Source organism: Canis aureus, chromosome 12 (genome assembly GCF_053574225.1).
Source record: "Canis aureus isolate CA01 chromosome 12, VMU_Caureus_v.1.0, whole genome shotgun sequence".
NCBI classification, from domain to species: Eukaryota; Metazoa; Chordata; class Mammalia; order Carnivora; family Canidae; genus Canis; species Canis aureus.
Genome location: NC_135622.1, coordinates 47,645,331 through 47,667,100, shown reverse-complemented (window position 1 = coordinate 47,667,100; position 21,770 = coordinate 47,645,331). Strand labels below are relative to the sequence as shown.

At 36.7% G+C, this 21,770-nt stretch overlaps 1 long non-coding RNA gene across 1 annotated transcript in view; it reads right to left on the bottom strand.

The window, feature by feature from the left end:
• Positions 1–2,720: 2,720 nt before the first annotated feature.
• Positions 2,721–21,770, bottom strand: part of LOC144281154 (uncharacterized) — a 164,473-nt gene continuing 145,423 nt past the window's right edge. The window contains exons 4-5 of the long non-coding RNA XR_013349600.1: positions 4,763–4,842; positions 2,721–4,133 (exon numbers count right to left, since the gene is read on the bottom strand). This is a non-coding gene — a long non-coding RNA (uncharacterized LOC144281154). The remainder of the gene's footprint in view (positions 4,134–4,762; positions 4,843–21,770) is intronic.

Here is a 21,770-nt window from a genome sequence, read left to right as displayed (position 1 = left end):
GAAGAGCATGATAAAGGAAGTATGAACTCTGGATTGGTTGGTTTGTATATGAAAGGCACACTTCCTGGAGGGCAAGATAATTGCTATCTCTAGGAATGAGCTAACTTTGAAATGGAAGCCAGTCCCTTCTAGTATCAGCAAGATTCTAAGAAGTCAAAGCATCAGAATAAAAACTGTGCTTAGTATATACTCATATTTTTTAATAGTCACTGTCTAGTAAATTTCTAGAATTTCCAAGGCCTGTAAGAGAACTAAGCTTTAGTCTCTTTCTTAGAAATGACGGGGAAGCATTAATGCAGCAAAGTTTGGAAAAAAGGTACAATATCACTGCAGGAGCTATAATCAGAGGACCTTGGCTTCCCAGAGTTTTCAATCCAGCATTATTCACAACTCTGAAACTCCTTTTAAAAAATACATAGAGAGAAAGCTCTTACTGGACTCTAGGTACATATTTTTAACATTTACACTAACTCAACACCCTAGGGTTTTAATCACCAAAAAGCTTATATAAAAGGTGCAAAAACCATGGGCTTCTTTCCACGTTATGTTTGTGAAAGAGGTGGAAAGACAAAGTGTTCAATGCAAGTAAGAGCTATGAAGACAAGATTCAGGTTCCTGCAGCAGTTGAACACCAGGTTGCTGATGCGACCACTGGGCTCTCAGATAAAATTAAATGTGTCAGAAGTCCCTTCACGGATAATACAGGTGGCCACATCTTCATTCCCACTATGTGAGGTACATGGTGAGATTTTTAGTGCTAGGAAAACTGCCAGCTGAGGAGAAAACTGAAGAAAAGAGCAGCTTACAATTATCGGGGTGCTGGAGGATCTGACTAACCAGAAAAGCCTCGAAGAAGGGAATTTTGTTCAGCTTGTGTTAACAATGTTGAAAGTGTGAGAAATGGAAATGAACTTAGTTTCAAGATATTTGAAAGGTGCAAACATCAAAGGGGCATAATTAGAAGCAAGTGTTTAGAGTGAAAAAAAAATGATGAGAGATTCATGGCTGATAATCAGGAATTAACTTCAGATCTGCTATTTCTCCAAAGCTATAGAGACAGTCTACCTGAATAATCCCTTCCTTCTTCTTCCCAGGAGATCTCCCTGACTATATCAGCATCCTTATTTGTAAACGTTACCTGAGAAGCAGTCCATTCTCCGTATGGCCTGTATTCCACTCAGTGTATCAATTCTATGGGTTGAATTGCATCCTCCAAAGAAAGATGCATTAAAGTCATAACCCCTAGGACCTCAAAATATGACTTCATTTCAAAATAGGTCATTGCAGATGTTTAGTTGCATTGAGGTAGTACTGGAACAAGGGTGGTCCAATCCATTATGACTGGTACCCCTATAAGAAAATGGGCACATGAAAAAACAGAAACATGGGGACAAGGCATGTGATGGCAAAGCCACAGGTTGGTGTGTTGCAGCTACAAGCCAAGGAACACCAAGGATTACGGACCACCCACCAGAAACAATGAAGAGGAAAAAAAAGATTCCCCTACAGGCTTCAGAGGGTGCGTGGCCCCGTGGACACTTTGATTTCCGACTTCTAGGCTCTAGAACCATGACACAATAAATTGCTGTTCTAAGTCACTCAGTTTCAGTGCTTGGTTACAGCAGCCTGAGGAAATTAATACACAGGCTGTAACTACTGACCAGAAGTCTTGTAGTACATCCTCAAACCTTAATTTTGAACACTTGAATCCAATCCTCTTTTTTGCTAGTTTTCAGGAAAGCTGCTTTCTAGCTCTGATGTGGTTAGATTTTGCTGTGACATCATGAATCAATTCCTAAAGAGCAGAGAGTTAGTCAACATAGTAACACTAAGAACTTGTTCTTTGACTGAGAACCTGAGGTCTGGACACTGAGGTTTGGGACTCTTCAGTATTTCTAGCGTCAACAAAGGGTTACCAAGGCTGAGCTCCTGTAAGATATGAATGGCAGAGCAGAATCATGAATGGCCAAGGAGTAAGATGTGACATCAAAACACTTTTGAGATGAATTTGAAATCAATAAAGCAACCCTAACCTCCTAGAGAATGTAATGATCTCCTAGCACTGGAGAAAAAAAAAATAATGAAAAAAATTCATCCAACTACCCACTAAAAATAAAGCAAAATAGAACAGAACCACTTTGTGTGTTGAAAAAAAAAAAAAAAACAAAGTGAGAATTCGAGTAATTTTTGTATGTGATGAACAGCAAATATTACTCAGTGCTCACAAGGTCTAGAGGAACAGACCGTCCCCTATTTGCTGCCCACAGGAGTATAAATTAGGTTAGCTTTCTGGAATACTACCTAATAATGTATACAAAGACTCCTTAAAACATGCATGCATTTTTCAGCAGCCAAATGCAGCTCCTATTTTATTTCATGGGTCTACTCAACCACCAAGATATTTTGCAGTGTGTTCAGGTCTTCTAGTGTTCCAGAAGGTCTAGGGGCTGGCATTTTATTTTTTTCTACCCTTTACTCAAGGAAACAGATACAAAGGGGCAATTAGCCACACCCAGGCAGTTGTGCCGCTTCCTCTGTTGTGAGCCATGCTTCTGTCATGTGATGATACTTAAGTGCCACTGTATACATATACTCAAATCATACTCCTGTCCTGGAATATCTTACACCTTCTACCTTTACAAGTTCTACCTACCCTTCAAAAACAAACGCCGTATAGCTCATCAATCTCACTCATAGAAATGAATACACATGACCCCAAATTCTTGTATGTTTTTAGTTACTTGATTCATAACATCCAAAAGTTGGAAAGAATCCGTATGTCTATCAACAAACTGTGGTATATTCATACAATGAAATATTATTCAGCAGTAGGATGGGACAAACAACTGATAAATTTGTCTTTATCTATCAACAAATAAATAGACAAATTTATCAACAACTGTGAATTAATCTAAAAAAACACTATGGTGAACAATAGAATCCATATGTGATTTAATCTATATAAAGTTCCAGAACGGGCATAACTAGTTTAAGGTGAAAGAAATCAGAATGATAGTTGTGTCCTATGGGGAAGAGTTAAGGATTATCTGAGAAGGGGAACCTAAATGTTCAATATATTGATGGGGTGTGGGTACACAGGTGTATGAATTTGTCAAAGCTGAACAAATTGCACACTTAAAATGTCTGCTTTTCAATGCAGAATAATTATACATCAATAAGAAAATCAATCAATAAATAAAAATCCAATTTTACATCTCTATTCTAGAAATACATACAGAGATTTTAATACAACAGAGATTGCCTTGTAGGTAAGGAAGAAAGGAAAGGATCCTAGACCATTTGTAAAAGAACAGTATGTTCATTTCACTGTCTCCGGCCAGCCCTGGCCCACGTATAATCACGTTGAGTGAAAGACAGGAAGGCCTTATTGCTACTGGTCAGCTCTCAAGACCCAAAATTCAGACTTGCACTGATGTAGAGCTTGGCTGACCAGGGTACACAGCAAAGACCTGTGATGATTACAGAACTCTGAGTCCCCATTAAGGACAGGCATGTACTATTTCCTTGTATTTACTATTAGTATTAGATAATTATCAGATAATGCCCTTTAATACCTTTGAGAGGAGGTGACCTATAGAACTCATCTCTTGAAGACACAAAATTCAAGATGGGTACTTGCATTTTCCTCACAGTGGCCATAGTGTCAAAAAAAATGTGGAAAAACAATTTGAGGGTGTGGTTGGACAGAAGCAAACATCAGTGAGGCCATTATGAGTGCATCGGTGGCCAGAGGTAACCAATGCATCTAGGTTTTGTGGTCACAGATTGTGACACAGAGAATAAGCCAGTGAAACTATTGTGGAAAGGTAGTGTATGACAAAGGAATTCGTATGGTCCTACAGGCACCCCTTCACTCCACAGTTGACCAGTACTTACAATGGCCTCACTCATCAGGCTCTCTATAGAACTGAATCATTGGTTAGGAGAAGGGGCAGTGACCACTCCTCTGTCCACACTGAGAAGGGGTATTTTGTCTCCAAGATCATTGGAGAAGCATTGTGGCAAAGTAGCCAGGAGCATAGACAAGAGTCAGAAGGCTTACATCTCAGCTTCACCATTTGCAGCTATTTTAACTTGGATAATTAGCTTAATTTCTCCTTCAGTTTTCTCATCTGTAAAAAAAAAAAAAAAAAAAAAAGAATAATGTTTATATACAGTGCTGTTGAGGGGGAATTAAATGGGTTAGTTAAATGGGTAGAGTGCTCAGAAAAATGTTGGGCAAATGGTCAGCACACAATAAATGCTCGTGATTATTAGTAATACTAAAACTTGTTTTCTTATTGTGTATTTGTGCACAAATGTATCAATTCTGCTATAAGTAACATAGATTTTATCAGATATTCAGAGACCCAGAGAGACTAAGAATCAAGGAGGAACCACCTCAAGAAAGTCAGTTCTTAATTTCCTGATCCCATAGATATTCTGCAAGGCTAATAGTATTCAAATACATGAGTCTGATTTCCAGACAACCACAGCCATGATTTGAAAACTCCCATCCACACCTAACACCCCCACCTCAACACTCACCCCCCACTTACAGTGTTACCCAGTTATATGCAGATCCAAATCTGTATCATCCAGAATGTTCCAAGATGCACTTCCGTCTGCAGGAAGCATATGCTAAAGAGTTTGTCTTTTAATGCATGTTTCCATTTTTGTTTTTGTTGTTAAAATTGCCAGAGTCTGAATTTTTCCCTAAAGAATTTGTTTTCTTTCTTAATTTTTGGGTTTGTTTACTTACAAGTTTCATTGACTTTAGCAAGTCCAATATGCAACAGCTATGTTAGGATGAAATCCGTCTCGCTGATTAAAGTCTGCATCCTTCTCTCCAGGTGAACAAAAGCAGTGCAGGATTAAAGCAAATAGCATTAAAAACATAATTAAAGGAAAGAGGTGAGAAAGTTTTAAGAAATCTATAATTTTAACTATAGTTGGGATTATTCTCTGCACTTTGCATTTAATTCTGTGTAGTCATTAGAAAATCTAAAACTCAATTCTTTTAGCTCTCCTTTTTATATGTTTATCCAGAAGCAAAGATATAAAAGTGGAGAATTTGCTTGGCCAAGAGACTTATTTCATTTACAAAATTTTATTTTTATGTTTCCCTGTTTCTTTTTTTTAAAAAACCATGAGGTGATCCGGTCCACCATGGTTTCACAAATGGTGAAGTTACAAATGGACCACTCAATCCTGATAGTCATAATAATTTCTGCTCTATAGATTCAGCTTGATAAGATACAACATTTCTAGACATTTTATTTTAGTGACAAAATAAATTGGATGCATAACTTTTGGCCTGCTGCTATGGCCTCCATAGTCTGTGTCACTTTCCCAGAACTAATAATTTAATTATGATAAGTACAGGGTTCTTTTGAATTCATTCAAATGGTGTATATGTACACACTTGCCAACTGCTTCTGCAATGTTATTAATAACTATGTGCTAATTATGTCAATAAATTAATTGGAACTGTACTCCTATTGGTATGGCCTCTACATCCCTCTGTTGCCTCTCTTCCTATGGACTTTTAACCTTGGCTCTTATGAACTGCCTATTTGCTCCTCATGTATAAGGAGCATTTTCCTGGATTATTATATTTTAATGCATGCTCTGTTCAGCATTAAATGTCTTCTTCTTTAATTCATTTATTGACTGCTGGATGTTTTGCAAGAAACACTGCAGTAGTTTAGAAATTTATTTGGTAAATCATCGATTGACCCTTTCAATCACCTAATTAACCATGAATGAAAGATTTAAATAGGTTTATTTTTCTTTTTAAATAAAAGTCCCTATAAATTGCAAGCCAGAGCCCTACAAATAAGCAATGTGGCTCTGTTATTACTAAGTCAGCACCATTGGAATCATCAAATATCAGGAAATGAGGCAGAGGTTTGGCACCTTTTTCTAACATATATGTAATCTTATGCTCTTTTCCTTCAAATAGCTTTCAGATCATTGCACACACAGAATGCAATTACTGAAAAGCAGTAAAGGCATGACTTTTAAAGGACTATGATGCCCTGAGCAATCAGTCACTATATGAGATGGAATGAAATGCTACGCCTGCCAGTTCAACTTCGGGAACAAGGGAGCAATTTCTACCAAAGACACCATGTTCCTCTTATAAGGATATTTTCTTTAGCATCAAGTTGTAAGGTGTTACTGTCAGAGAACTTTTCGGTTTTCTGACTTTTTACGTGCATTATATATAATGTCTATTATGTATCTTTACTAAAGTGGCTTATAAAGAAAATAGCAGCAGTTTGCTTTGTGCTGAAAGGCAGGCACTTAGGGAGCAAAGCATCCTTTTCACTTCCTCTAGCCTTCTCAAGCTGGAACAATGCATTTGGCAAAAGAGCACTTTGCTTTGTCCCTTTCCTTCCCCTGAAATAGCCAAGTGATAGCAGAGTTGCCCAAAGAGGACTTCTTAAGCTTTAGGGTGGAATTCAAGTCTGTCTGTCAGCCTCAACTGTTGAGCAGCTTCTGGGAGCAAACAAGGAAAGACAGCAAGAAGTACGAGACCACATGTCCCCACATGGAGTTTATGGTCTAGCAAGAGCATGACTTATCCAATGCCCCTTATTGCATCCAGGGCAGAAATCCACTGGATAGTTTACAGGATTGAAAGAATTAAAATAAAATATGTCTTTCCTAATTTTTGCTTTCGTTAGTGAATTTTTCATGATTCTGGTAAAAAACACTACTCAGAAAAAAAAAAAAAAAAACACTACTCGGGGCAGAAGACATATGGGGTGGAAGTCATAGGCTGGTAATCCCAGGAGGACCAGGGGAGGGTTTATTCAGTTTCTAGAGGCAGAGATTGACCTAAAATGGGAAGGGAGAGGATTCTTGCCAAAGTCCCAGGCTCTTATACCAGCTTCAACACTCATTTTTGGGTCTGTCACCAATGCAGCCAAATGAAACATTTCTATTTCTAAGATTTTCTCTCTGTAACATAAAGCAACCATTTCTTTTAGTTATAATTCATATTTAAAGAAAAGACATTTTATAAGTACCAACTATTATTTTAAGCATGTGATCATTTTAACCATTAAGATACTTTATCTCCTTGTAGAAATACTTACAGAAGAATTATTCTTAAAAATTTTTCAAAGCTTCCAAGTTTGGATCCTCCCACCCCATCATCCTTTGACCTACGAATCCAGTAATGAAGATACATATGCTAGCTAGAAAATTAAAAACTCTACTAGATATTTAAAGAACTCTTAACTCTATATTAACTTTATACTGAAACAAATTCTGTGTTTTCTAATCATATGTATGTCCTAAATCCAAAAGATTTGAAAAATACTGTAAGTTATTTATGTTTTTAATATTACGGTCTGACCTATACTTATCATTTGAACATATATAAACATCACTGTTTTTGCTTTCATTTTCAACAGAGATTGTCACACAATAAATTCGGCATTTAAAAAACTTAACGGCTAATTCTAGGTATATTTTTTACACCATCATAATTTCAAATGGCATAGGAATACTGTCAGATACTATATTTAGAAGGTTAGATTTCTGGTGACATAGTAATTTAAAGGTAGTTTACAAGGCAACATGATATAACCTCTTAAATTAGGAAGGTCCCTTTGAGTAGATTGTTACAGTTATTTAAAAAAAATTTTCCATAATGTAGAGACACTTTTATCCACATGGAAAATTATGGTATAGCAGGGGCTAAATGTGACTCATGTGTATGATGATTTACATCAAAACTATCCCAAAGGCAAAGTTAAGATTAAAATAAACTTCAGGATTCTGATTCCAATAGGTTCAGGTTTTTAAGTTATCCATGTCTAACAGTGATATAAGATAAATATATTTTTTAAATAGCTCTACTTCAAAACAAGTTAAACAATCACATAGGCCAGAGAGAGTTCAATAAATCACGTGCCAAAGCTATTTCTCTGACAGTTGTCAAGTCTGAAATCTGGAAGACCTGGCCAGAGTTCCAATCGGGTAAAGGGAACAAATGAGTCCCTTACAAGGAAGAATCTGAGCTGGACTTATTGCTTAGAATCGATGCCTGGGCAGGGTTTTCACTCCCTATAAGTTACATATTATACACACACACACACACACACACACACACACACACCCCCATTCACACAGCCTGTGATCACATACTTTGTAGAATAATAAACTTTAAAATTACTTAAAATTCAGTGCTGACATATAAAGAACTTAGCAGTTATCATTGCCATCCTTATGACAACAAAAAACCAGAACCAACAGAAAATCAATATTTTTCTTATAGCCATCAATTGAGGTTCCAGGGCAAACCTCTACCCTGAAATCTGTAGAGAGAGAACAACTAGGAGTCATTGCAACTGAGATATGCTTACCTGGAGCAGAAGCCACTGGAGCTATAGACTGTAAGGAATATAGAAGTGGAAATATTGAAGAATTGCTGAAGACTGAATGTAGACGTGTGTGTGTGTGTGTGTGTGAGAGAGAGAGAGAGAGAGAGAGAGGGAGAGAGAGAGACTCTGGAGAGTCCAATCTAAGGGGGTCCTTCATAGTTTCATGACCTTCCTTTATCTCTAGGAGACCTACCAGGTACTCATGGTAGAGAGCCTAGAAAGGTTCCCTGTTGGCTGTGTCAGGTGGAGAAGAAAAGTATTCATTGTGAAATGCACCAATAGCATTCTCCAGAAAAATGGCTATCATATTTTTGGTAAAATGGCTATCAGAGCAAATAACTTTTTACCAGAGCCATAGCCAACCTCTGGGAAGGACATCTCTACTACTGTAACTCCTTCCACTCTTCCTGTGTTACCTATGAGAGGGAGCTAAGAAACACCTGTGGCGATCATAGCCCAAGTTCAAAGGCTAATTAGAAGACTGAGATTTAGGTGCACCTGGGTGGCTTGGTGGTTGAGCATCTGCCTTTGGCTTGGGTCGTGATCCGAGGATCCTGGGATGGAGTCCCACATCGGGCTCCCCATAGGGAGCCTGCTTCTCCCTCTGCCTAGGTCTCTGCCTCTCTCTGTGTGTCTCTCATGAATAAATAATTTTTTTAAAAAAAAAGGAGACTGAGATTTAATCATTTAATGCTGCCCGCCTCAACTTACCACAACAAGAGGGCTTCAGAATAGTAACAGTGGATTATTATCGAAAGTGCTACAAGACACAGATTCTATTTAAGAAGTACTCAGAAAATTCAAAAGTCAAGAAAGGAGATTAAAAAACAAGGACATAAAAGTAATTTGAACTTCTGGCACTTATAACCATAGCAAACACAGAACACAGCCAACTCCTGGCCAGATTAAAATCTTACACTACCTGCTTATAGCTCAGTTCCCATTACCCAGTACATCATGTTTGGCTTTCAGCAAAATATTACAAAGCTTGTAGAAGGACACACACAACACACAAGCACACACACACGCGTTTGTGCACACATGCATGCACACGCACAGCCTGAAAAGATAAAGTAAACATCAGAATCAGATACAACACAAAGTTTGGGAATTATCAGACAAGGAATCTCAAATAACTGTGATTGTTAAGAGCGCTAATGAAAAATTAAACATGCAAAATCAGATTGATAATGGAAACTCTAAGGATGAATAAAAATACATACCCAAACATTTCCTAATGAAATTTCAGAAGCTCCAGGATAAAGAGAAAATATTAATAGGTATTAAAGAGGACAATGTTTTAACTCAATGGAAAGACAAAGTGACAGTAGACTTCAGCCACCCTAGTTGCCAGCATACAAGGTCATCTGAAAGAAGTAACTTGAAGAAAAATAATAATTAATCTAAAATCTCATGTATAGCCAAACATTTATTTAAAGGTTGAAATTAAATAAAAACTTGCTGATCCATATGAATATAAAAGAAAATTTTCCAACCACAGAATCTCACAGAAACTACATTTAAATGATGCTTTTTAATAAAAAGAAAAAACAAACACAGACGTAGAGTAGGATAAAAGAAATAATGACTAGCACAGAAATTGGGAAAATATATAAGTAATACTAATTAATATTTGAGGGTAAATGTAATAGTACTTTATGATAAAAATTGAATATTGTAATATTCTGCATTGCAATGATGAGAACGATGAGGGGTATTCAGTAAGTAAAATGTAATAAATTTTTGCCTTGTTTGGAGGAGGATAGAGATACAATATATACTTAGATATCATTTTTAAAGTGTTATAGTTAGGAATGTATATTAGGCACTTAAAGATAATATGAAAAGTTTGGAAAACTTAGCAATATATTTAAATTGGAAAAGAAACAAAAAAAATAAAGTAAAAAGTATGGGTAACAAAAAAGAAAAAATATAAAAGGAATGATAAAAATAAATGGAAATATATATTTAATGGCAATAAATAAAACAATTGTTTGTAGGTTATTTAAGGTAATACCATGACACCAACATTCTTGTAAAATAAAAAGATTAAAAGTAAATGAATAGAAATAAATATATTTAAAAGTGCTGACCAAAATAAGACTTCTATGGTAATATTTTTATCAAAGAGAATTTAAGGAAAACATTAGTAGAGATGAGGAAGAAAACTAATTCATAAGTGAAAGACACAAAAGTATTTAACAATAAAGAACGTAGGTGCTCTTTGAAGCATCTCCTAAATATTTATTAGGCAAACACTAACAGAATTAAAAAACGAAATTGACAAAAAATATTGTAGCAGATTTTCTACATTTCTATTAGAAGGTTTTCTACCAAAAAGGCCAGGAATAAAGAAAAAGAACAACAGAATTAGTAAGATTGATTTATAAAGAAATTTAATATACAAAGATATATTCAAAATTTGATAAGTACTAGACCATAAAATGATATTGAAACATTTCAGATAATTGATACGATACACTAATATGACTTCTGTCCACAACACAAAAAATGAGGAATCAGTAATAAGTGATAGCGCCTCCCAAACCTTCTATACTTCCGAATAACTAATGGATTTAAGAGGAAAACACAATGGGAGTTATAAAATATTTATAGGAAGCAATGACAATAAATGAACTACATACCAACACTTGTGGGATGTAGCATAAGGGGAACTAGAGATCCATTATAGTATTAAAAGCACTTTTTAAAAGGGGCTATTAAAAATAAATGAGTTAAGTATTCAATTCAAGAAGCTAGAAAAATAGTAACCAAAAGAATGAAGGAGAAAGGAAATAACATGGACAAAAGCATGATTTAATAACTATAGAGAAGACGAGATAATCAGCAAATTTAAACCCGATTCTTTGAAAATAGTCACAAGAAAGACTATCCCGAATAGAGGTAAAGAAGGGGTGGAAGTGACAAATCAGAAATGAAAAAGAACAGGATATTACTGTATATAAGATCTTTTCAAAGTCTCATGAAATTAGTTTGAACAACAATGGCCAATAAATTTCACAATTTAGAAGAGTGACAATCACAGAAAAGTATAAATCACCAGGATTGACTTATGAAGGAAAACAAAACTTAATTCCTTTTTCTAGGATGCTAATAAGCTTTATTTTTTTAAGGTATACCACGTGGCGATTTAACAGAAGTATATATTGTAAAATGATTACCAACACCAAGTTAATTAACACATCCATCACTTTGCATGTTCATCATGTTTGTGTGTGTGTGTGTGTGTGTGTGTGTGGTAAGAACACTTAAGATCTACTACCTTAGCAAATTTCAAGTATACAAAACAGTATTATGAATTATAATCACCATGCTGTATGTTGAATCCCCAAAAGTTATTCATCTTAAAACTGAGAGCTTGACCAACATCTCTTCATTTCCTTCACTCCCCTCACTCCCTCATGCCCCTGGCACCATTTTTGTACTTTCTGGTTCTATGGGTTCAACTTCTTCAGATTCCACATATAAAGGAGATTATACAGTATTTGTCTCTCTGTGACTGGCTTATTTCACTTAGCATAATATCCTCTAGATTCATTTTTGTCACAAATGACAGGATTTCCTTTTTTGTTTTTGGATAATATTCAATTGTGTGTTTGTGTGTGTGTGTGTACTTAAGAAACATATATATAAATAAAATGTGATATATATAAATCATAAATGTGACATATATACATATATATCACATTTTCTTTACCCATTCATCCATCTACAGACACTTAGATTTTTCCATATCTTGGCTATTGTGATACTGTAATGAACATGGGACTCAGTATGTCTGAGATACTGTGGTAGTTCCTTTTGAGGATACTCCATACTTTTTTTCATATTGGTTATAACAAATTACATTTCTGCCAACAGTGCTTAAGGGTTTCTTTTTCTCCAAGCCCTTATCAACACTTGTTATTGCTTATCTTTTTTATCACAACCATCCTAACTGGTGTGAGGTGACAGCTCAGTGTGGTTTTGTTTGCATTTCTCTGATGATTGGTGATATTGAGCATTTTTCATATACTTGTTGGGCATTTGTAGGTCTCCTTTGGAAAGAATGCTATCAAATTCTTTGTTGGGTTATCTTATTTGATTGATTGATATTGAGTTTTATGAGTTCCTTATATATTATGGACATTAACCCCTTTACAGATATATGGTTTGCAAATATTTTCTCACATTCCGTAGGTCACCTTTTCATTTGGTTGATTTTTTTTTCCTTTGCTATGGAAGATTTTAGTTTGATGAAGTCCCACTTATTTATTTTTGCTTTGCTGCCTGTGCTTTTGGTATCACATCCAAAAGAATCATTGCCAAGACCAATGTTAATAAGCTTTTTCCATGTGTTTTTTTCATAAGAGTTTTATGGTTTCATGTATTACATTTAAGTCTTTAATCCACTTGGAGTTAATTTTTGCATATGCTATAAGACAAGGGTCAATTTCATTTTTTGCCCATATATAACCAATTTTCCAAATATCATTTATTGAAGAGAATCTTTTCCCCATCGTTTTCAAAAAGCAAAACCAGTTAAGAAATTAGACTGGTGGTTATAAAAAGTCCATCCTCTGTTTCCCCTAGGGCACTAGTATACCTATTCAACAAAACATTCATTCCACAAATATTTATTGAGTCCCTACTATGTGTCAGGCACCATTCTAAGCACTTGGGCTCATCAATGAACAAAACAAAACAACCAAAAATATTGTCTTTGTGGAGTTGAATTCTAGTGAGGGAAGAAAACAAAAGAACTATACAAATAATAATAATTCTATGTTAGAAGGTGATAAAGACTGGAAAAAAACAGAGCAGGGTAAGGGAGATAGAAGTACAGAATGGTGTGGAAAGAAGCAAGCTGGGTATGACGGAGTGGCTTACCTGATATTTTTTCCTGTCTTAAATAAATGGATTTTTAACCCAGTTCAATAATTACCCAATAGTGAAAGAAACTCTCTCTGAGAAAACATGACATAAAAAGTGCTAGAAAAAGTAACTGAGCTCCAACAGTTGTTGTTTTGTTTTGGATGAGGAAACAAAGCCCTGGCCTCCCTTTGCTTCCTCATCCATTACTGCCTCAAAAGGTAAATCAGCTTTCTGGAGAAACCACTAGGTCACTTGCGGTGACTCTCTGTGGGTTGCTGGTCATTTGAGACAGACATTATTGTGCCTGCTATTTTAAGCTGAAGGTCAAGGTCTGGATCCCTGAGAAGGCAGGTTTAGGAGTTAGGAAATCAGTCATGTTGATATTTGGGAGGAGAACATTCCAAGCAGAAGAAAGAGAGTAGAATGTGCATGCAAACAGATTTCTGGTATGTTCCAGGTGCAGTGACACGGCAGCAGAGGAAATTGAAGGGAGGAGGGAGTAGAAGAAAAAGTGATCAGATAGTCAAAAGAATTTCACTGGTAAATTTTCTCTAAACCTCAATGAAGAAATAATCTTCAAACCAGTTTCAAAGAATGGAAAAAGGTTAAAAAAAATACCCAGCTTCTTTTATGAGACTGATTTAATCTTGACACCAAAATTAGATAAGTAGAGAACTAGATAATTATAGACCTATCATACTTATGAACATAGATGGAAAAATCCTAATACAATATTGGCAAATCAAATCTAGTAACGTGTCTAGATTTAATCTTGCCCAAGGAAAGATTTTCTTAAGGATGTAAGGCTGGTACAGCACCAGAAAAATTTATCAATGCATATAAGCATATTAGTGCATAATACATTGACAAGTTAAGGAATAAAAAATATAATAATCTTAACTGACTATCCATAGTGGCCAGAGTAGTTGTCATACATGTAATGAACAATGTGGACTTGCCTTCTTCTTGGCTAGAATGGCTCCTGTCCACCTGAGCACCCAAATTTACGAATGATAAACATACCTGCAGAGATCACCCACCATCAAAGAGCAGGGTGATCATATGGCATTCTCCTATCATGGGAGTGGGATTTGTCTTCACTCAAATAAGATTTATTTATTTACTATTACTTATTTACTTATTACTTAATTACTATTTAATAAGATTTACTTATATATAATTTAACTTCACCTGAATAGGCTCTGCTTCTTCTGGATTGCATTTGCTTTCTCTCCTGTCCTGTTTCTCCTCCACAAGACCAATGTGAGACCTTATTGAATGCCCACAATGAATGCTGTGATAAGCTGATTGAGGCCTCCTCCTTCCCCTGGTGGCTGAGAGGGTCAGTTCACAGCTAACAATCTTTCTGGAAATTGCTCCTAGCCAAAAGATCTATCTTGTCCAAGCTTATATCTCTACCCTAGTGGCACCTCAATAACAGGTTGAGGCAGGGATACAAAAGCCCAAACACTCTCTTGTCTCTGGGAAAGGCTATCCTAACTCTGTAGCTCCCTGAAGAACAGGCTGGGTCCTCTTACAACTGCATCTTAGTTGAATTTTTCCCTTTGTGTAATCCTCCTCCTTCAGTCCTCACAAGTGTTCTGGAGAACACGCTTCAAGAAAACTACTGCACAAAACCTGCTGTCTCTAAGTCTGTCTCCCAGGAGACTTGACCATATAAAAATATTCCCTTTTCTTTGTATTACAGTATCTCTGACAAAGAATTCCATTCTATGGATGGCAAAGTAAGGTGACAGGTTAGAGCTCCTGGCATTCACTGGGTCTGCTATGTGTCCCATCCTGCACTAGAAATTGGACTTAAGGGATCCCTGGGTGGCGCAGCGGTTTGGCGCCTGCCTTTGGCCCAGGGCGCGATCCTGGAGACCCGGGATCGAATCCCACGTCGGGCTCCCGGTGCATGGAGCCTGCTTCTCCCTCTGCCTATGTCTCTGCCTCTCTCTCTCTCTCTCTCTCTCTCTCTCTGTGTGACTATCATAAATAAATAAAAATTAAAAAAAAAAAGAAAAAAAAAGAAATTGGACTTAAAAAACAGTGGGATGGCCAACTGAACACTCAGTTACATTATCAGCTGAAGGACAACAACTAGCAAAAGGGTCTCTTTCTCCTATAGGAGTCTTTTTTTTTTAGTGGTGCTGTTTCTCCCGAGGGATGAACACAAAAGTCTGAGAACCAGGGATAGAAATGTGAGTGACACTTGTCATTACTGCACCTAGCAATCAGGTACAATATTTTTACTTTTCATTTAATGATTCTAGGTGCTTCCGTTTTAGAGAACTTGGTACCTACGAGAGGAATGCTTATGCAAGGGGGAACAATGATTTTTCCAGGGCATAGAAATTGGGCATATCATCTTACTTATTTAGATTCTCAAAGCATTCAATGAATAAGAAAGAGAAAATGGAAGCATGGCTGGGTTGAGTAATCTTGATATATCAAGGTAAAATAAGGTTGCTGCATATCATAGGCATTATGAAAGCTGTTTCCAAATATGATCCTCCTCCTTCTAGGCGTTGGGTAGGATTGCATTTCCCTATACCTATGAATTCAGTCACGGCCTTGTTTTGACAATATCTAGAACAAACATTGAACCCATAATTAGGAAGCCCACATTTGAGTTCTCTTTGGAAGTTGTATGACTTTGATCAGGTTAACCTTTTAGATCATCTGTGTAGTTATCTAAATTGAGGAAGTAGTGGTACCACAGGGGTACTCTGAAGAAACTGTGATAAGGATGCAAATATTTGTAAATACAACAGAAACAGTTAACATTCAGATTTTTTTATTATTTATTTATTCAGAGAGAGAGAGGCAGAGACACAGAGGGAGAAGCAGGCTCTACGCTGGGAGCCCGACATGGGACTCGATCCTGGGTCTCCAGGATCACACCTCGTGCTGCAGGCAGCGCTAAACAACTGTGCCACTGTGGCTGCCTTAACAGTTAACATTCAATGATCATTATGTGTTAAGTGTTTTATGTGCATTTCTTAATTTTACCCTCATGCTATCTTTATGAAAATGTTGGTAATACAAACAATATCCTATTTCACAGGTGAGGAATCTGAGAAGTCCTTTGCCCACATTCCCAGAATTAGGTGGCAAATGAGGATGCACATCACGTCTGACTCCAAACACAGGATCTAAACAATAGCTTGTATATTTGCACAGTGTAGGGCATTGTAAAAATATCAGAGGGTGAGATGCAACAGAAGTTTCCTTTGAGAGTTTCCATTGGAAGTTCCACTGGAATTCCTTCTGCCCTTGCTGTCTTTCCTATTTCGATATGGTGCTAGTACATTTCATGAAGAGGTTCTGAGCCAAAAGTAGCCGGAAGAAGAGTCTGAGCTCCCTTGTTCATTCCTGGGTTTCTCATCATCGGTAATCTTGTGCAGCTTCTTCCTGCATCTCTTCTCTTTCCTTTTTCTTTTGTACTGAAGACTCTGGGCACCTTTCTATCCTCCTTTCCCTCAGGAGATTTGTCTTCAAATTTCATTCATGATTTAAGAAGTTATGTTTTCCTTACGGAAACTCTGAAACTTCTAAAGTGAAGTCAACTTTCTCACAGTACCCTGAGAAAGATAATGCTCTGAAAAGTACTTATCCCTTGCACACTCTTATTCTTTCAGCAGGTCACTTTGTTTTCCAGTTCAGCTACAGTTTTGTCACAGAAATCTAAGATAAAAGAAAAAGAGCAGCACCAAAACTGATGGTTCCTCTTAAAACAAGCCAGGACTGTCCACATTTTGAAAACATGCTCATAAAGTCTGAATTAATGTAAATAGCAGAGTCCCTTGAATTTAGTAAACTTGCCATTTTTACTTGAAGTGTCCCACGCCAGCTGAAATTCCACAGGGCATGTGTGTGGGGAGGAGTCTAAACCACACTGGTGAGACATTTCCTTTTACCAGGAAGATGTTGTCCATAGTCATAGATGGCTCATAGAAGGTATCTCAGCTTCTGCCAGTGTTGGCAGTCTGACAGAGCTTGGCTGGCTTTCAGGTCAGGGAGTGAGCACAGTCCTGAGAAGAGGGCAGGATTAGCATGATGGGTACTTTTAGCTCATTGCAAGCCAGAGTATGCTTCACCCAGTGAAGCAGCATGGATTCATTATTTGGCTCAGAGCAGCATGCACAGCCTATATTATGCAGAATATTGATCCCATTACATATTCTGTGGGAAAGGAGTTGTCTCTTAGAGACACACAATGTTGATTAGCATATATAAAACCATAAAAACCCTCCCTTAAAGATGTCTATTCTGCTTGGGTTATGTAGCATTCCCCAAACTTATTTGATCTAGGAATTTATCTTTTTATTCTACATTTTTTAGCATTCCCAAAGGAAGTATTTTGGAAATCCCAAGTGCTCTCAGTGCCCAGATATCAGACAGTCATATTAAAATATAAAATTAAAAAATTACTTCTTTCACAGTAAGCTACTCACTAATTATATGTATCTCAGATTCTATTCATGAATAACTAAACAATATCACAATTATGCAGCTATATATATGGCTACATAATTATGCATTATCTCCTTATAAAACATTTTATATCTGTGCCTAATTTTTATCTTTCCTCTTTGGATATACACTTAAGCAGACTCCCTTTGCCTCTTGCCTCTTTGGATATAGTCCTTGGCAGATTCACTTCTTTAAAATGATATGACATTGATTACGGAGACTTGTGAAATGTTCATTTGAATTACAATAAAAGCTAAGCTGCTTTTACATTTTAAATGTTATATAAAGAGATTCCAAAATTATTGGCTCAAATGAAGCAGTTTCTCTTTCTCTTTCTCTCTCTCTCTCTCTCTCTCTTAACTATCCAGAACAGGTAAGTTGGCTCTTTGTCTCTGCTCTATTACATCATCCAGGCACCAAGACTAGTAAAGAAGCTCTACTATTCTTAACTGTGGGTTTTCATATTTATTCTGGTCATCTCATTTCCAATTAAAAGGAAGGAAAGGTGGTAGAAAATCCAGAACAATGGCCTTTAAGAAAGTAACCCAGGTGTTACATATAGTATTTATCCTCACATCCCATTAGTGAGAACTTAGTCACATTGCCATACCTTGCAAAAAAAACACCTGGAAAATGTCATTTCTTGCTGGTGCCCATGGAACAAGGAATAAAGAACAGGACAGCACATGATTTCAACCTGCAGTCTGCTACAGCCTGTCATTTGGCCAGCCGTGCAATAATCTGTACCCTCCTCCCCAAACATAGACTCATTGCCTCGAAGGAGACAAGGTCCCCTCCAGTTATTGCCTCTATTTCAAAATCCTAGATCTTTAGGTGAAGTTCAGTCCTCTTCATCAGGTCTGGAGATATCCCTTATTGTATATAACCTTATTGTATCCCTTATTGTGATCTAAAAGATAATTTGCCCCCTCTCTCTCTACAATACACAATTATGGAATAACAAAAGAATAACCCCAATATAATCTCTCATTCAGAAAAGGAAACAATTGCAGACACATGCAGTCACTGATATAGGAATGAATAAATTACTGCTGGGTAGGAACTGAAAAGGCTCCCTGCCCTGGGAGGTGGAATAAGTTAGTAGGTTAGACATTATCTCTGGTTCTGGGATGAATTGTCTTGTCCATTGACCTCCAGCTGCTTAGCCATGCCCTCTGGGAGGTTCTTTCTGGTCTGTGTTCTCACAAGACATCCAAAAATGGGTGTTGAAGGGACCCATTGGGTGTTGAAATGGGTATTCTCTCCTTGGGAAATACATAGTTCCCTAAGCAGGCTTTCCACTAACGCAGTTTTGAAAACCTTGGACGCTTTTGTAAGCCAATCCTGTGACCTAAAATTCCCTCAAAAATTTAGTAGCTTTCTGATCTATTTGATATCGGTCAGTTTCATGTTCAAGTAACCTCACCCAAGTTCTTCTCTGGACATCTTCTAAAATCTGTCTTATATGTCAGCATCAGTGTTGAGCCCATCTCTTTCTCTCTTGTTTTAATGAGGATAACTTACAGAAATGTGAACCAAAAGGTCTGAGATACCAGTATTAATCTGGCTTTCTGGCACAAGGCTATATCCTTTAATTTGGCTGGAAGTCTTAATAGCAGGGCTTTGTGAAAGGCTTTACCCAAATAATCATACTTCTTGTTCTTTATGATATGGAAGCACTTCCATTTTCAAACACTGTTTACAACTTCCCCATTTCTGTTTGCATTTTTATTTTTCTTGTTACGCCTTACTGAAGGCAGAAAGGAGTAGTCAATATGCCAAAACATAATAGCTCTACCCAACTGCTTCCCATACAGTTATCATCTCCACAGGCACATGGTTGGCTTTCTAAGTTGGCATGAATGGCAATTTTATCAAGAAGCGTGCTATGACATAATAAGTATCAGCAATGTCCAGCCTGTAACATTTGTTTCTTCACCGCCAATACCTAACTTCTGTGTCCACAACACATGTTTTAGGTTTTTGTTATATCAGAACCCTAATTTGAGGTACTAATTTTTATTTTAGTAAGGATCAAGTTTAAAAACTAAATAAACTATCTCAAAACTAAGTGACTCAAACAAGTTTATTTCACTTTCATAAAATAATCAGTATTGACAGGCAGTCTGCTCTATGAGGTGATTCAAGTATTACTGGGACAATCCTCTCAATTCATCAGGTGTGTCTAAGGTTTGCATAGTGGCTGCCATGTCTAGCCAGCAAAAAGGAAAGTTTAGAATGAATAGAGGAATATTGGGAGATGTATCCAGTGAGAAAGAGCCTGCAGATTCAAGAGGAAGACCTGCAGTCTGTATATAACTCAACACCCAAAAAAACAGATTATCCAATTAAAAAATGGGAGAAGTTATGAAAAGACATCTCTCCAAAGGAGATATCAAGTAGGCCAACAGACATGTGAAGATGTTCAGCATCACTCATCATCAGGGAAATGCAGGTCAAAACTACAATGTGATATCACACCACACCTGTGAGAATGACTAAAATCAAAAACACAAGAAACAAGTATTGGTGAGAACGTGGACAGAAAGGAATCCTCTTGCACTGTTGGTGGGAAGGCAAACTGGTGTAGCCACTGTGGAAAACAGTATGGAGTTTCCTCAAAAAGTTAAAAATAGAACCCTATGATCCAGCAATCACACCATCAGGTGTACCCAAAGAACATAAAACACTAACTCAAGGGGATACCTGTACTCCTATGTTTATAGCAGAATTATTTACGATAGCCTAACTGTGGAAGCACATCATCAATAGATGGATGAATAAAGAAGATGTGGGATGTATATATCATAGAATATCATTCAGCCATAAAAAGAATGAAATCTTGCCATTTGCAACAATGTGGATGGAGCTAGTGGGTATAATGCTAAGCAAAATAGTCAGAGAAAGACATGACTTCATTAATATGTGTAATTTAAGAAACAAAACAAATGAGCAGAGGGGGATAAAAAGGAGGGAGAGACAAAGAAACAGACTCAACTAGAGAGAACAAACTGATGGTCACCAGATGGGAGGTAGGTGGGGATGGGTGAAATAGATGAAGGGGATTAAAGAACACTTATCATGATTAGCACTGAGTAATATATACAACTATTGAATCACTATACTGTACATCCAAAACTAATATGTCACTGTATCTTAATACTGAAATTGAAAGAAACAAAGAGAGAGAGAATGAACAAACACTGGTATGAGAAAAAAAAAGAAGAAAGTAAACTTGCAGTCTACTATAGCTTTAGACACGTGATCAAAATCATATATACTGAAACAATGTGATTTAATATATGATAAGCTATATCAAACAATGACATAATACTGTATGATATGTTCAAATGAACTGCTCTAAGTCTTGCTAAGATTTAACAGAAGATTAATAAATCCATATCTGTATCCTAGATGTTTAGTTCTTGGATGTTCTAAATAGTAATGTGGCATTTAAAAATAGAGTACCACTTAGCATGAATAATCCATAAAATTATGTTCTTGGACACAATAACAGGTAAACAGTAAGAGCTTAATAAATTAAAAAATCAGTAATTTCATTCAGTTATGGAAGTTTTCTACATTACAGGCATAGAACAAAAATAATGGAAAAATGAGATATTTTGGCATCATTTCAGAAAACATTGGCTTGGGTGCTTGTCATATGACCCAGTAATAGATCTATATAGCACCTTTGGCTAATATGACTTGAAAAGATTAATCAAAGCTACAATATCAATGATGTCATTGGCTTTCCAAAGCACTCAGACTTCTAGATTTAGGACCACATGGAAAACTTTGGTAAAATGGTGATGACCATCAAACCACATTTTACTGCATCAAAAGAAAAACTTCCATGGTTAGATATATTTTAAGTAATCCATTTAACTGATATTATCTGCATCTTCACATATCTTTTCTTTCTTCCTCCTATTACCCTTTGAGTGAGTAATCCTCTAGTTCTACTGGGGTTCTTTTCACCAAAGGAATGTTGAACTGTTCCCTCCTCCAATGTCT